We start from the raw sequence: 14,021 nt of genomic DNA, 5'->3' as shown, positions 1-14,021 counted from the left end.
CTTTATTTAAAAAGAATTTGGACTTTAACTTATCAGCGTGTGAAAAGTGGAGGATGCCTCTATGAACTTTTTCCAGCCCTGGTATCTAAAAACTCTGCCTGGTGACATTTTCCTTTGAGGACAACTTCATATCTGATGGTCGCAACACTTCAATGTCAATAGCTGCACAAAGATGATATGAGATCAGAAGAAATGAGACACATTGAATACTGGTTCCTGGGAATCAGCATTATGCAGAACCTGTCATGGACATCATACATCTCCACCCCAGTAAAGAAAATCTCATAAACACCTGTATTTTTTAAGAAAAACATAAGAAATACAATTTTGTGCCAAGTTCTTGTTAACTTCTAAAGATGAGCACTTGAACTGGAAACATCCCAAACTGGTATCATGGGATGTGCACGGTCCAGGACAGGAAGACTCTACAGTGGGTCATTAAAACTGCAGAGAACATTGTTGGTACCCATTTCCTGAGCATCAGTAATATCAGGGAGCTGCCTGTCCAGAACCAAGAGGACACTAAAAGACAACACCCACCCCAGTAACGTGAGTAAGTAAGGTATCGGCTGCTACACCACCAGACTGAAGAGCAGCTTCTTCAGACTGTGTAATTCATCCTCAGCACTCTACCCTGAAATATAGTGTTATTTTTATTTATTCAGCTAATCCACCATGTAAAATTTGAAGCTCTTTTTGTGAGTAGCAAAGAGGAAACTACAACTATATTTCATTATACAACCCTGTGTTTTATAATGACACATAAATCCACCTTTTACTGAAGTCTAGTACAACATCATCACAAAGTATAGCCTCAAAATGCATTGAAGCAAAAAGCTTCAAATACATTTTTTACATGCCTTTTTCACAGAAGACATTTTGACATGGAACTGAAGAAAAAGTACTGGTAAAAATGATAAAGCAAATGATGGCTGAATATCTTTTGGGTGCTTACCTGTCAGGGCACTGGTATTGTATAAGTTGGATCACTGTGACATTTGAATAAAACAGAACTATCATTAATGTTTTTGTTTCTAAACTTTTCCTACTATACCAAGTCAGATTTTTACAGGTTCCAAACGATCTGATCATACAGTATGTGTCATGGATCCTGCAAAAAGTCCCTTTGACTTCAGTTTTTCAATTTTAAAATTGGCTGCACAATTAATCACAACCGCAATAAAATCACTATATGGTCAATGCAATATCCAAATCGCAGAACCAGAAGAAAATTGCAATTTTTTGAAAAAGGAAAAATGCATGGGCATTGGCATTGACTTGGCCTAAAAGTCTTCTTCCATGTGAAAGCAAACATGTTTGTTTGGCACAGACCTCAATAAATATCACGTCATCATGATTTAATTGTTTTTTTTCAGTGAACATGAAAAATGTAATGCAAAACTGATCAGTTCCACTAATTGTACTGCATATTTCAATTTCAGTCAAAATAATAGCAACATGACTTTTTTACTAATCAAATCGTGCAGCCTTAAAGTGTTATTTTTATTGCCTCTACTGTCTAACTGTTAATCAATTACAGGAACAAGTGCCTCATCGCAGTGTTCCCATCTAATTAGTGAAATCCTTGAAATCTGCTGCTATTGTAGCTGGAACAGAAACCAGCAGATGTTGTAAAAATCCTGAAGCAGTGCTCATCATTTTGGTTTGGGCCTGAACAACCTTGCAGCTTTGTCAGTGGGTATCAAAGGAGACACTCCCATTAGTCAAACAGTGGCTCAGTAGCTAGTGATCAGTTTGTTATAAGCATTTGATCTGTAAATATCTGCCATAGCATTCTCTTTTTTTGTTTTCCTACAAAATACTGCACCCAACTCAGCCCACTTACTCTAAAAAAGAAAAGACAAGAAAAGAACAAAGAACAGGGAAAGTTAAAAAACAGCAATGAGAGAAAAGCAGTGATGTGACGCCCAAAAAGGAACAGGGAGATGGTGGGTGGGTGAGCTGAGTGAGAGGGCGATCTGGGCGGGTCATAAGTTAGAGGGCATGAGTCATGCTGCCGAGCTCACGATCTGCAGAGTTAATAAAGCCTTTCACAGCAGGAGTGTTTGAAGTGGAGCAGGACCCGCCCAGGAACACGCTAAGAAAAGCCAAGTTCACAGCCGAGTCAATAACACAGCCTCGCCAGCACAAAACAGACCTTCAACACAACACTCTCGCACAAAACAGCACAAAGAAAACTGGAAAAATTCACAATATGGATATGCACCTCCACAAAAGAGGTTATGTTTATGGTGCCGTTTGTTTCTGTACGTCAGCAGGATTACAGAAAAAGTAGTGGCCCAATTTTCATGAAAGTTTGTGAAAGGATGTAGCATGGACCAAGGACAACCCCATTTAATTTTGGAACAAATCAGAATCATCAGGCAAATACACAAATTATGTTTCACTTTCGCTAACACTGTGAGATATGGCATTTAGCCTTGGCAGAGGTCTGTGCTCTATGAGTGGCCTTCTAGTTATCATATGAGCACAAGTGCAGATATACTATATACTGAATACTTTATTATTACATGGTGCACAGCCAGCAGGGAGAGTGCAAAACATAAAATGCTAAACAGCATTTTACACACCAGTCCACTCCCAATATTATTTTGGATTCATGCAGTCATGCAAAAGTGAGCAGACACAAATCAAACTGGTTAGGATGGAAGAAAACAGCACAGCTCATATCCTCAGGCATGGTGTGTTTATCTCATAACTTAATAATAGTTTTACTTATGAATTACTGTCAACAATGTCACCATCTTGCCACAATAACTAGACCTCTTTCAGAGAAAAAAGAGAAATTTGATTTTATTGATGCAGTGCCAGTATTCTCACAGTGGAAAAGTGATTTGATGTCATGCAGTCATCCACACTGCAGTAGCACACTGACGTTGGGTCGACAATAAGATACATGTTCATTTACTTCTCTGAAAAAAAAAAAAAAGGTCTGTCTCCACCCAACTACAAACTCTAGATTTTCTAGCCATGAGCAAAACTATCTCATAACAGTGAAGTTACAACACTGGTGATAAATGCCTCTTTCCAGTCATAATGAGTGTGGTGACAACAGAGAAGAGGCGTATAAATCACTGTAGAAGCCTATCATTAGTGCTCGGCTGAAACAGCAATACAGTCAATCAATGCATCTGAACTCTGGGGAACAGACAGTAACTACTGCCTTAAGGAAGAATTAAATTAATGAAGGCTGGAGGAGGCGGATAGAGAAATTAACATCTCACCTACAGAGGACAAAAAACATTTAACCAAAACCAATATTTCATGCACACCTATGATTAGATATACTATTGTTAAGATGGGAACAGTTAGGGCTTTTAGTTAATGGCATGAGCCATAATATCTTATTGAAAGCATGAAGAATTTCAGCAGACCATAAATCAGTGCAAAAAACTGTCATGTGGGGATTGAGAATGACAGTGAGCATCTCATATTCACAGACAGTGGTCTGGCTGTGAATCATGAAGGATTGTGGCTTTCAAATCCGGAGGTTTTTGCTGCATCTGGAGATATGTGCAGCTCTGAGCATGAGGGCTGTGAGTGAAAAAGATTTCACCGCTGCTGTCAGGAGACACGATAAGGTTTAAATGTACCGAGGGCCGACTGGCAAACAGATTACTCCGACCTCAAAGATCCTGTTTGATTCAAGTGAGAACTTTATTCACTAGGGTGGCATGCACTTAGCTGACTGTTTGTAGTATGAATAAACATAACTGTGTGGGTTCAAACGGAGAGCTTTACATGACAATGCGAGCCTGGGAAAGCAATTCAGCGTGGTTCACTCAGTGGATGATAAATGTACATGCAGTGTCAGAAATTACTAACAACAGAGATGTGAAGAAAATTATACCAGCAGGCTACAAATCAGTTATTATCAGTTAACTCATTCAGTCTAGCACACTACTAAAAAATGAGAACGTGATATGTGGAAGTTGAAGTAGATTACTAAAGTTATGTTTAATATTTGTTCTGGATGATTATTGCTGCCTTTATTTTTGTATACAAAACAAATAGATTAAATATAAATGGGTCTAAGACACACAAAACAGAAAAACATATGCATTTTATCGTATCACACAAGGCTTTTACCAACAGACAAAGTCAGACAGGTGTTAGAGGAACAGGTGAGCCCCAGGCAAACAGACAAAGAGAGTGATTAACAGCTGCAGCAGGTGTATGGTCACTCCCCCCTGACCCAGACAGCCCCAGGGCTCAACCATCCACACTCCCCTCCATATCCTCACCACCATAAAACAGGAAACACTATGTGAGAACCACAGGAGGATGAGAGCAACAGGTGTCTGCTCCTCAGGACCACGAGGTGATTTGTTTGATTTAATGTTTCTGTGAAATATGGACCATTGAATAAAACAGTCTAAATTCCTCAGACAGCAAGGACACAAACTACATGCTCATTAATCACAGCTTTTAGAACTGACTGAACTCCTGAGTTCCTGCACGTCCAGTTTATGACTAAAGATTTTTTATATCCCAATTCAAATAAAATATCAGAGAAAAGACACCCAAACACATAATAGTGAGGTGTGCAACCAGTTAACGATAAAATACAATATTCAACTATATTTACACTGAATTTAATGCAGTAAAACAACATGGACTTAAAAATAAACCTTAAATGCAATAAAAAATACCAGTTAGGGCTGCACCATATGGTAGAAAAAAACATCATAATGAAATTATTTTTAACAGCGTAACAATTTCCGTTTTCAATGAAACAAAACTATTAAAATCATGGTGCTGTGACATTTGTTAGGATCTGTACCAAACAAACATCTGAAGAGCAAGATTTGTAGGTCAGGGCATCTCTGCAGCACTACCATACTTTATTATAATGCTCACATGTCACTTTTTTTAATCAAAAAAATCGCAGCTTCTGCAACTTGAATCTTGTACTTCATCATATTGCAATTTTGATAATATTTCGATTAAGTGTTCGTTCCTACTACAAGTCAGTATTTACAAAGTTTTTATCCAAAGTTGTGATTACCGAATGACAATTATGTGTTTAGGCAGCTTACGGATACTTGGATTACACCACACGAGCAGTATGACATCCAGATATTTTGTGGGGATTTTTGTGTTCTTCTATTTCCTTCTGTTTTCTGCTGAAATTCCGGGAATGTTTTGTGAGCTGGAGATCTTCACTCATCCTCACATCAGCACAGGGGTGAGTAGGTATTGAGTAAATTTAGGTGAAATATCGCTTTAAGCCCCTTTAACACCGAACACTGAAAAAAAAAATCTGCTAACATCTGGCTTTTTTCTTCAGCAGTCACGTGTACAATCTACATTCATTAAGTGTTTGTATTTAGTCAAGCTGAAGAATGTATAGGCCTAAACATTTTACTTCCTATACATACTTCAAATTAAAAGTCCCATGTTATTCCGTTAACTAAAAGCTTTTATTGTGAAGCAGCAAGATCAGGAAATGTCAGGTTTTCATTGACAGTAACTTAGTATGACTCCTATAAGATGAAACCTAACATGCAAACAGAACATAAACAGGACAGTAAAATAAGATAGATACCTGATGGCACAAACAATGACGCAGAGGAGAAACTAAACTTCAAAACACAGAGAATCATTTGAAAACTAAGAAAGCAATGAGAGCTGAACACAGACTTTTAAAAACCTCTTTCTCTCTGCTCTCCTGCACAGACATGGGTTCAGTCCTGGCTTCCCAGTGCACCTCAGAAAAAATAACAGAAAGGCTTACAGGTCTACTGGCAACCACAAGAGGGTCAATCATCTCTTTTTAGCAGGTTTTACCCTTTTTTTTTTTTTTTTACTGCATTTATGTGCTAATTTTGGTGTAGAAACAGTATTACTGCTACATCTGTGCCAAGTCCACACAGAAAGCTCAAAGATAAAAGTGTACCCAGAGATCTCAGGTTTTGCTAATGCGATCTAGCCTTGGACAGAAACATCTCACAGTGGGCTTTTAACCCAAGGCTAAAACAGCAGAATAACTACACTGCTGCACACTGCCATCTACTCAAACAATGTTAGTGCTTTCACACACACACGCATGCACAGAGTAAACCAGAAGCTACAAAAGGGCCCCTCCTCTCACAGAGTAAAACAAGCAGATCCCTCTCTGCAAACAACAGTCACTGTAGTAATAGCTCTGCCATGTTCTCCCCTCCCTCCTACTCAAAATCCATCACTATCTCATCACCGTCTCCCTCCACTCCCTCAAACTCTCCCTCTGCTCTTCTTCCCCCTTTAATAGTCTCCCGCCCTCCCCCCACTGTTCCTTTCTCTCTCTTCGACTCGACCTCTCTCCCTAGCTCTCTCCCTTTGCGTTGCTCCATTGCCGCTCGTGTATGCCTGGCTGAACAGTGAGAAAGGCTGTCCGCTTCATGGGCCGGAGCCAGGCTGATGAGCTCTGGATGAAGCTGATGTCCTCTGGCCTGATTCAAGGATTGCACATGGGTGGTCCACACTCGGAAAGACACCATCAGTCACAACAATACTACTCAGCTGCAATGATACAGTCGGTATTTTTGAATCGTGACACTCCGAGTGACTTAATTAATGCATTTCTGACAATGTCTACAAAAATTGCACGTTACAAGCTTTATGAAGATAGAGATTATGGCAGGGCCGTTGTATTTGATAATGCTAGTTTGTACAGGTGTACCTAACAAAATGGTCACTGAGACGACTATCTCAATATGACAAACGTAGGCAAAGTCACATAGAATTATAATAGTATTTTTGTTGTGCTGCTATGGCAAAGTCAACAGGTGTTGTGTTGAAATCTGTTAACCAGTCAATATGTGTTCCTCTTTACCGTAATATTCTATGCTAGCTATGCCAACTGGGCGAGTAGTGAAAAAATTAAACAATTAAATTATTTTGATAATCAATTAATCATCGAAGTAATTTTTCATGCAAAATAACAGAAAATGCTGTTTTGGGGTTTTGGATTGAAACAGACATTAAATTGACATCACCTTGAACTCTGAGAAACTGGGATGGACATTTTTCACTGCTTTCTAACATTTTATAAAAATTGCAGCCCTAGATTAAAAATGACAATTAACCGCTTTCATGGTCTGTCATCTTTAAATGGACAATTTCTGCTTAAACCAGGATACAAAACTGAAGATTGTCTGGTATCTTGAAGATTTTTATGGCAACTGCTCATTACAAAATGTATTATCAACACAGGGGTGAGTGACCTCACATCAAGTCGGTTATCCGTATATTGTGAACAAATATACAGATCTGTTATATCTCATCACGAGGTTCACCTCGTCTTGTATTTTAGGAAAAGTGAAAGGCACCATTAGTTTGGAAATGCTTCATCAGCCCCTGCCATGACAAAGACTGCATGCATTTCCTCATGCTGCTATAATGGTTTTCTGTCTATGGCTCCATTGAGGCATACCTTGCATATTTATCTTCCTGAGAAAACACTAACAACACTCGGGTTGAGAAGGTCAATTTATACATACTTCAAAAAGCCAAAATATGTCTGTAAGGCACCAGATGATTCATGTCAGAAATGGTTTGGAGGACTATCCCAACTTCTAACAAGGCACTGTAATTAGGCTACTTGTTAGCTTGCAGTTCATTTAAGATAAAATATAAGCAAGCAAAAGCAGAATCTGTCTTGAAGTTCATCCAGGCTGGCTCATGTTGAGCAAATTATTCCTTTTAAACGAGCACAAACATTTACTAAATACCTGTATTTCAAGCTCTGGTGTGTCAAAAACTGAATACCCACAGGTAACACTGGTATTCTGAGCACCGTCAATCAGCTACCACAACTTGGAGGCTATTTTACAGACCTGTGTTTTTCTTTTTTTTTCTTTTTCCAACTGTTCTCACTGACGAGAGAGCATCTGTGGCAACGTGCAGCCACCTGAAGAAAAGGCGCTACACCCGGTGTCTTCTGACAGAGCACTTTGACCTTTTTTGTGCAGCTGTTCGGAGCACTTTAAGTTGAAAATCTCTGAACTATTAAGAAAGGCGCTGCCGTCATCACTGTCGCTTTTTTTGGGCAACCAATCACGTATTGGATGGAGACTCATCATCCTAGTAACGAAGAAAATTGAGGAGAAGCTTGTTCTGCCTTCTGTCCATGTCAGACATAAACAATCGTAACAGAGACAGAAAAAACTGTTTGCAGGAGCAGATCTGACACTGAATGGTGCTGGTGAGAATTGTGTTTTTATCATTCTACAGGCTGTAAGCTTGTTTTTAGCTGTGAAGTTAATGCAGCATTAAGTTAGCTTCGTAGCTAATGTCTATCGTGATATCAAACCCATACATAACTCTTTTCTCTACCACACATATGCTTCATCCCAGCGCTCTGCCAGCAGCTTTCTGGTTTCCCTACATTTAGCTGATTAGGTCCCTTGTCTAACGCAAAACGTTTTTAGACAGTTGGAATAAGTTTAATTAATGCATACAAACTCTCTTGTTCACATAAAGGCCACAAAGAGTGATAAATGCCAACATTTTACAGCTGACCACATTTCAGAATTGAGGCAATAAATAGCCTCTAAATGATGGCTGGTAACCTGCCAGGGCTACTGGGAGAGTACATTAAGTTACCAGCCAAAGCAAAAAATAAACATTATCAGGGTTTGTCAGGCAGCCATTTCATACGCTAGATTTAAAATGATGTATTTTTACCTAAATGGACCCTTGAGGTGGCACCCTTCAACGCTAACAAAAAAAAATGTGTGTATTAGCCTTCAATGAGACTGAACACAGATACAGTGATTTATAAAGTGAGAGAGCAGAGAGAAGTATTATGGTTATTACTGATGTTATGGTGCTCTTACATTAGCCTGCTGGTGCTGAATCAGGGGTGATAATTAATAGCTTGTCCTTTCCCTACTGCAAACGCAACACACACACACACACACACACACACACACACACACACACACACACACACACACACACACACACACACACACACACACACACACAGGACATCAACCTCTCTCTCAGTGTTTCCCAGATTTTTAAAGTGCTGTGCAAACATGCTGTACACTGTGTGACCTTGGAGCTACTGACTATTCTAATGACTGTTTACAACAGAAGTGGAAAGTAACTAATTACATTTACTCAGGTACTGTACTTAAGGACAATTTTGAGGTACTTGTACTTGAGTATTTCCATTCTATAAACTAGCTAAATGTATATATAATGTGATGAAACGGTATGAAAAATTCATATCATAATTATAGTGCCCAAAATTATCAAGGTTATCAGTTTTATCATGGTTTTGTTAAAACAGGATGAAATTGTTCAAAAAGTTTGAATAGAAAACTTGAAATAATTTTACCTGATTTTAGATTAAAAAGGTCTTCACAATTTGAAATGGCATTATGTCCTCTGCGCTGTCAGTGTTTTCACTGACACAAAACAAACCCATGTTGTAGCTGTGCCTGCATCAGGGAGATGTTGCTAACTTTGATTGATGCTGGACAGTAATTACTGTGAGTTTTGCAAAGCACTGTACTGAAACATGGTTTTAAAGATAATTAAAAGTTGAAACAGTGATATAACTGTAGGGAGTTTTATTGTGGTTTATTGTGAGACCAGTGTTTCATCTCTAATATGAAGTGGTTAAAGTAGCTCCACCTCAAGCAGCTACAGTAAAATGTTGTTTATACATTGATGTGTTAATATTAACAATCTAATAACACCACATATAATTATGTATCAGTCACAGGGGTCATTTTACTGCAGAATGAGTGCTTTTATCTTTGATTAGAGATCTAGTGATTGCAATTTTCAACTGCTGATTCTGATTTCAGATTTTTTTTTAAGGGTCTGACTTGCTGATCTCTCTAAGTACTATAATCGACACAAACATGTTTGTAAGTTTTCTTTAATGTAAAATTAAATTGGGCGTTCATTATAAAACACTGACTTTTAAATAACTTTTATATTTTTTCCAAATGTGCTCCAAGTTACAGCAAGGCCTCATTATATTATTATGTTAAGATTATGTTTCAGAAGGAGCACAATCTAACAAGATCTCATTAGGAGCATGACTTATCATGTGGAAGCAGACGTAAACAAACTGGAGACTAATGCAATGCAAGAGTTTGCTGCAGTAAAGCTTGGCAGTGAGAAAAACAGAAGCAGAAGTTAAGTGAGTTCAGATGAGAAAATGTTTTACTATTGTTAACTGCCAGTCTGTGAGCAGTAGTATGCTGCTAGCTAACATTATCCTGAAGACCTAGAGAGTTTACCGTTATTCAGCGACTGTCCTCTCCTTATCCTGTTCTTTGACTTCATGCAAACATGTGTCAGAGCGTTTGTGGCTGCAGCCAGCACTGTTGTGGCTGTGACATTACTGTCTGTGTCGCTCCGTGCATGACATAGCCATCATGAGGAATATGTGTATTAATCTGACAGAATTGGCTATGTGATGCTGTCCAGTTCCGGTCTCTGCCTGGTCAATCCGTGCATGCCTACTTTTGATACTTAAGTACATTTGCTTATAATAATTCTATACTTTAACTTGAGTAATAGTTTTAATGCAGGACTTTTACTAGCTGTTGCTGTGTTGGTATTTTTTATTTCAGTAAAAGATATGACTACTTTTTCCACCACTGGTTCACAACACTGTGTGTGTGTGTGGCAATCTCAGTCTCAATATAAGACCAAGTGGGCTTGCTGACATCTGTCTACCATTACAGTAAATTAGGTAGTTAAGATACAGAACTGGTTGTTACAATTACTTCCCATGACATGAAACTGCGACCAGCTGATGTTAATATTATCAGATCTCAAATGTAATGACAGGTATCAGCGTATTTCAGAATATCTGGTCAAAAGAGAATGTGATACTCTTATGGATTATTCTCCTGATCTGGAGTCATGCCTCAGAGTCTGTCTACACAGGAGGCCTTTCAGTCACATTTCATGGTGTTAGAACTTGGACTTTCATTGGCTATCACTCTTTCATGCAAGACATTACAGTACGGGAGACTCAGTTCATGACTGAAGATGTTTACAATCTGAAGGAGCGGTTATGATTGTGATCTCTGCAAATGTGAGCACACAGTATCATCTGGAAAGATAATATCGAAGACCAACCTGAAATCACGACACTGGATGGAGGCAACGGTCACAGGTGAGTAACTCTGGTGAGAACTGTGGGGCAGGGCTTCACTTGTGGGACAAAAAGTCACTGTGGGGTGGGTGTGGATGACCAGGGTAAAAATATGGAGTAAAACTAAGTTTAATGAATATTATTTATGTAGGGAATATAAACAAACAAGAGTTTGCTGAGGCTATTGTGCTGACCTGCATACCACTAAAATTCAACTTGGAAACTTATTTGTTGCTTCCGCCATCATTGTTAATGATTAATTACTTAAAAAATATTATATGTAGGGGATTAACTTTTTTTGGATTCTGAAGTGGGGCATGCCCGAGAAAGTTTAAGAACCTCTGCTATAGTGTGATAACTATAATTACAAATGAATTTGGATTTGCTAACATTTTACTGAATCCCATCCATTGCTGATCAGATTTGTGTAGGTTTGTGTTTCACAAGTCTAAAAAAAGTCATTTTAGTAGCACTGATATAAATAAAATAGACACTGAAATAGACAACGACTAAAATGTACATTCCACAAGATATTTGCTAGGGATGCAAGATATTGGAAAATATGTGTTATGCAAATATTTTCGTTTTGGCCAATTGATGATACCAACACTGGTAAGTATGTTTTTTCTACATAATTGCAGAGAACATCAAGTCTCTCCTATAATACAAATAACATATTATCTGCTCTTTTCATGATGATCTACTGATGCAGACATAAAATACAAAGCTTTTCAAAATGTACAGAAATGTTACTGAGCAAAATAATAAAACCAGTGCTGACAGTTTTTTCACTGGTGACTGTCTCTTTGTTCTTCACAAATTCTTTGTAATGATCGGGATGACAGCTCTTTGGATGGACAATTAGATTTGTGGTTTTGAAGGAATGTGATTTGGCTCCTACTCACATGACTGATGTTGCGCAATCATTACAAATGGCACCTTCACCATCTGTGTCACATACTTCAAAAAAACTCAGCACTGTAGACATACTCACATCATATATGCAGAAAAATAAAGCTTCATCTCATCAGCCTGTCGTATCTTCATTTCAAGCTAATGCCAATAATTCATTTTAAGGCCTTTATCAGCTGTTGTTGTGTTGATATTAACATGCATGCCTAACATTTGCTTTGTGTTGTTGAGTGGTTTGTACATTACTAACAGAAAAAAGAGAGAGAATATAAGGGATACAAGACTTGTGTATTTTACCAACTTGGTACCGGATCCAAAACCATCTAAAAGAACCCAAGCCTACATACTACAATAGCAAATGTGCCTTAGAAATACATAAACAACAGATCTGTATTCTTAATAAGCTTCACTTCAAAAATGTACAAGCAACTAAGCCTGGGCAATAAAAGACGCTGCATTAATGGCAATAAGAAAATTTTGCAATAAAATGTTATCTATAAACTCCCTTAAATGCAAACCACCATTAAAGCACATGAGGAATATCCCCTGGGTCATGAACAGCCAATCATATTCCTTGATAATGGGACACCTTTTGAGTGATTGTGACTGTGAGCCTTGATAAACAAAGTGGTGAATGCAAAGTAAGGCAATTAAATTCAACATTCTTCCTCTTGGAATTCATTACAAATAAGTCATCAAAAATTAATGATAATTACACAATCAATAGTCTAAAATTAAACATTCTACAGTGACATATTCTATCACAAATCCGGCCTACAAGCAAGAAATACAGGAACTCTAAACTACTCCTTGTTTAACAACATAAAACAAAAAAAGAAAAAGAAAACTTTCTGCAAACAAAAGCACAAGTATTCAACTTCCTATAGAGGTTTAACAGGTCACAGGGTAACAGTATATCACTACCCAAATCTGTTCTCCCCCTCATCTCCATGTGTCACCGACACTTGTGCAAAGGCAGATGACAAGGAGAGAGCTGAGTGTAGCAGCTGTCTTCAAGCGGTCAGTAACAGGTTTGAATGGACAGTCAGGAAGAGGAGGGAGCAGAGTTAAAAGGAGACAGTCACACAGTCAGTTCCCAACAGTCCAGCAGGGCTGAAACACAAAATCGTCCGCTGCCTCCCTCCACCCCAGCCAAACAATAAACTTATTATGCTTTTTTCTGACTCACAGTTAATCCCTGCTGTGAGATTTTAAACAACAGAGTTTTGTTGTTGTGGCCCAGATTAACTTTCGCTCGGTCCCACCACCACCAGCAGCAGCAGTACAGCCACACCACAAAACTTAAACCTGCAACTATTAACATGTTTTACGAGCGACAAACTAGGAGTTTAACACGGCAAAGCGACTTAAACGTGTATAAACCCACTCGGGAATACTCACTTGTAGTCCCAGGTAGTGTTTTCGCCAGCAGCAACAACACTATCCACCTGATCTCATGTCGGAAACGCAGCTGAGGACGAGGAGGAAAAAAAAATACACAGACTCCCTACAGCAACAAAGTTGTTTCCGCGAAGAAGAAATTCAACTCAGTCCAACCGTCAGAAGCGTCGGTACGTCTCCATTAAAACACAGAAACCGACACAGTGACAGATAAATGGCCGTTAGAGTAAAAACACACACAGAGGAAAGTGTAAAAGTGTTGTAGGTCCGGGCTGTAAATACAAAGTGTGTCGCATTCCGATGGTTTCAGCACAAACGGCCCAGTATCATGACGTCACACGGAGAGGGAGGGAGACAGGAGAGAGATTGGCACGAGACTGTTAACGACCTGACCGTCCCGATAAATAAAAGTTCAAAATAAAACACACCGAGAACGATTCTTCCTCCCTGCCGCCACTCATAATAAACATGCCGTCACAGGTGAATGTTGTTACCTTTACGGTCTGGTCACGTGACTCTGCCGCGCTTCTCTTTAGGGCATCAACTATCGATTAATCTGGAGATTATTTTCTCG

At 38.8% G+C, this 14,021-nt stretch overlaps 1 protein-coding gene across 1 annotated transcript in view; it reads right to left on the bottom strand.

Moving 5' to 3' along the window:
* The window catches only part of pak4 (p21 protein (Cdc42/Rac)-activated kinase 4), a 28,902-nt gene extending 15,156 nt beyond the window's left edge, over positions 1-13,746 (bottom strand). Inside the window, exon 1 of the mRNA XM_084717548.1 lies at positions 13,448-13,746. The gene's annotated coding sequence lies outside the window, so the exon portion shown is untranslated. The remainder of the gene's footprint in view (positions 1-13,447) is intronic.
* Between the last annotated feature and the right edge of the window lie 275 nt (positions 13,747-14,021).

Source organism: Lutjanus erythropterus, chromosome 4 (assembly GCF_056507025.1).
Source record: "Lutjanus erythropterus isolate fLutEry1 chromosome 4, fLutEry1.hap2, whole genome shotgun sequence".
In the NCBI taxonomy this organism is placed as follows: domain Eukaryota; kingdom Metazoa; phylum Chordata; class Actinopteri; order Lutjaniformes; family Lutjanidae; genus Lutjanus; species Lutjanus erythropterus.
This window is presented reverse-complemented; position numbering and strand designations above follow the sequence as displayed.